Below are 3,979 nucleotides of genomic sequence, written 5' to 3'. Positions count from 1 at the left end.
AATCCGCTGCAAATCCACCTTTTCACCTTCTTCGTCGTTCATGTCTCCATTCCACTGCATCTTCAACCCATTCATCTTCATCATTTCGTTCATCCCTCTTCAAGACCTTGCAAAGTGTGTCCTTGGGCATAGATCCTCGCCTAGGAGTCTATCATGTGGTATCAGAGCCACTTTGCAACCAGGTTTTGAGATTCCAATCGTCACTTTTTATTTTTTTTAAGATCTGTTATCTATCTTGCGAGAATTTTATAAAATTTTTTACTCATTCAAAAATTACAAAATCAACTGTTTTTGAACCAGAAAAAAGTCTAGTATTTTTGAAAATTGATTTGAGAATTTTTGGTTTTGTTTTAATATTTGTCCCAGATTCGTTTCCATTTGCGTGTATTTGGAACTTTTTACTTGTGGATCTTTGTCTTCTTTGCAGGTACCATGGTAACTTCGGAAGAGGAAGAGTCTTCTACATCTAGTCTTGAGAGGAGGATCCTTAAATCTGTCACAACAGCCATGGCAACCATGCTTGATGCAAAACTTGGCGCTCTTCACTTGAATCAAACCAACCTAGGAGCAAATCAACATCAAAGGCAAAACCAGGAGGAACCAAGGCCAAACGATGAGACAAGAGATTACTACAGTCACGCCTCCTCTCACAGCAGTCAACGTAGACGACGATGAGACAGACCGCAACCTAGAGATCCTTTGGGAGGTCTAAAGTTCAAGATTCCTGCCTTCCATGGAACCAGCAACCCGGATACTTACTTGGAGTGGGAGCAGAAAATTGAGTTAGTCTTCATTTGTCAAGGGGTCACTGAGGACAACAAGGTTAAAGTTGCTGCTACTGAGTTCTACGACGATGCCTTAAGTTGGTGGGATCAACTTGTTACCAGCCGGAGACGTACCAGAGATACACCAATCGAAACATGGAACCAGCTGAAAATTGTCATGCGAAGAAGATTTGTGCCGAGTTACTATCACCGTGATCTTCATCAGAGGTTGAGGAATTTGGTTCAAGGAAGAAAGTCAGTAGAGGAGTACTTCAAGGAAATGGAAACCCTTATGCTAAGAGGCGATATTCAAGAAGATGGTGAAGCTGTTATGTCACGATTCATGGGAGGTCTCAACCGAGAAATCCAGCACTATGTGGAAATTGGGGAAATGCTTCACAAGGCAGTCATGTTCGAACAGCGAATCAAAAGGAAGAACTCTCGATCCAGCTAAAGCACCACTAAGACCAACTATAGCTCAGGAAAATCATGTTATCAAAAGGAGGACAAGCCCGGCTATAAGAAGGACTACAAGCCATTTGTCAAGACAAAACCGATAGATTCTGATCCGAAAGGTAAGGGTAAGGAGGTGAACACCAGGGCAAGAGATATTCGATGCTTTAAGTGTCAAGGACTTGGGCATTACGCAAGCGAGTGTTCCAACAAAAGAATCATGATCCTTAAAGATAATGGTGAAGTAGAATCTGAAGAAGAGCATTCGGAAAACGACCCAATGGAAGAGGGTTTGGAAGCCCCTGCTAAAGGAGAGTTGCTTGTTGCTAGAAGATCTTTGAGTGTTCTAACTAAAACCGAGGAGCAAGCACAAAGAGAAAACTTGTTCCACACGCGATGCTTAGTCAAAGATAAGGTATGCAGTTTAATTATTGATGGTGGTAGTTATACTAACGTTGCAAGCAGGACTATGGTTGAGAAGCTTGGCTTAGAAGTGCTTAAACATACGAAACCATATGCGCTACAATGGCTCAATGAAATTGGTGAGATGTCCGTCAAGGAGCAAGTCAAGGTGCCGCTTTCAATTGGTAAGTATCAGGACGAGATCATATGCGACATATTACCGATGGACGCTAGCCACATTCTTCTTGGACGACCATGGCAATCAGATCGACAAGTTCACCACGATGGTTTCACCAATCGATACACCTTCGAACACAATGGCCGAAAGACAACTCTCATTCCAATGACACTGCATGAAGTCTATCTAGACCAGCTAAGCATGAAACAGTGGACCGCCAAACAAACAGAACCAAGGTAAGTCACAATAGTTTACTACTTGTTTACAAAGAAACCCTTGCTTGTTCAACTAACCCCGTACCGGTGCTACCAAGTAAGATTGAGTTGGTTTTGCAAGAGTAGAAGGATGTGTTTTCGGAGGACAATCCCATTGGTTTACCACCTATCCGAGGGATCGAGCATCAAATTGACTTTGTGCCGGGAGCTGCTTTACCAAACCGACCAGCTTACCGCACCAACCCAACCAAAACAAAAGAACTTGAGAAACAAGTGAACGAGCTGATGGACAAAGGACATATTCGAGAAAGCATGAGTCCATGTGCCGTTCCAGTGTTGCTAGTACCAAAGAAAGATGGGAGTTGGCGAATGTGCTTGGACTGCCGAGCCATCAACAACATAACGGTTAAGTATCGCCACCCTATCCCTAGATTAGATGATATGCTTGATGGATTGCATGGTTCTAGCATCTTTTCTTAAATTGATCTTAAAAGTGGTTATCATCAAATTCACATGAAAGAAGGTGATGAGTGGAAAACGACTTTTAAAACTAAACAAGGGTTATATGAATGGTTAGTCATGTCGTTTGGGTTAACTAATGCGCCTAGTACTTTNAGAAAGCACAAGTTTGTCGTTTTATCCGCGAATTAAGGTTGGAAATCCGTAACCATTGCTTGACCGGTGTGTTTAACATGGTCATTGAAATGGTGGAAAAGGGGGCCATGATTGAAGGTGGGTTAGAGGAAGAGAAAAAACTTAGGCGCGAAAGGGTTTCCTCGCGTTCGACCCACCCAGCAAAAATTACGAACAAGAAGAGGAAATGGGATAAGGTGGACAACGCAAGNGTTAGGAAGCATATTGGAATATTTGTTGTGGTTTATATTGATGACATCTTGGTTTATAGCAAAAATTTGGAGGATCATGTCATGCATCTTAAACTCGTTTTGGATTTGCTTCGGAAGGAAAAGCTTTATGCGAACTTTAAGAAGTGTACCTTTTGCGTTGTGAGTGCAGATGGAATCAAGGTTGACGAGGAGAAAGTCAAGGCAATCAAAGAATGGCCAAGTCCTACAAATGTGAGCGAGGTGAGAAGCTTTCACGGTTTAGCAGGATTCTACCGATGGTTTGTCAAGGATTTCAGCACTATTGCCGCCCCGCTTACGGAAGTCATTAAAAAGGACGTTGGGTTCAAATGGGAAGCTGCACAAGAAAACGCCTTCCAGGCCTTGAAAGAGAAGCTTACTAATTCCCCTGTTTTAATTCTTCCTAATTTTATGAAAACTTTTGAGATTGAGTGTGATGCCTCCAAGATAGGTATTGGAGCTGTTTTGATGCAGGATCATAAGCCCATAGCTTTCTTCAGTAAGAAGCTAGGAGGAGCGACACTCAACTATCCGACCTACGTTAAGGAGCTTTACGCATTATTTCGAGCACTACAAACTTGGCAGCACTATCTATGGCCAAAGGAGTTCGTCATTCATACGGACCAGTAGTCTCTTAAGAATTTAAAGGGTCAACAAAAGCTCAACAAACGTCATGCGCGGTGGGTCGAATTCATAGAAACTTTCCCATATGTGATCAAGTACAAAAAAGGTAAAGATAATGTTGTAGCCGAGGCATTATCTCGAAGGTATGTTTTGCTTACTTCTTTGGATGCAAGATTGTTGGGTTTTGAGCAAATAAAAGACTTGTATGCTAATGATTCTGATTTTAGCAAAATATTTCAATCTCTCTGTAGTCTAAGAGATCCCCATCTCTCTTAGAAGTACACTTCATTCTCCCCTTCAATCCGCTGCTAATCCACCTTTTCACCTTCTTCGTCGTTCATCTCTCCATTCCTCTGCATCTTCAACCCATTCATCTTCATCATTTCATTCATCCCTCTTCAAGACCTTGCAAAGTGTGTCCTTGGGCATAGATCCTCACCTAGGAGTCTATCAAGAAAGCACAAGTTTGTCGTTTTATCC

This window comes from Camelina sativa, unplaced genomic scaffold (assembly GCF_000633955.1).
Source record: "Camelina sativa cultivar DH55 unplaced genomic scaffold, Cs unpScaffold00395, whole genome shotgun sequence".
In the NCBI taxonomy this organism is placed as follows: domain Eukaryota; kingdom Viridiplantae; phylum Streptophyta; class Magnoliopsida; order Brassicales; family Brassicaceae; genus Camelina; species Camelina sativa.
This window is presented reverse-complemented; position numbering follows the sequence as displayed.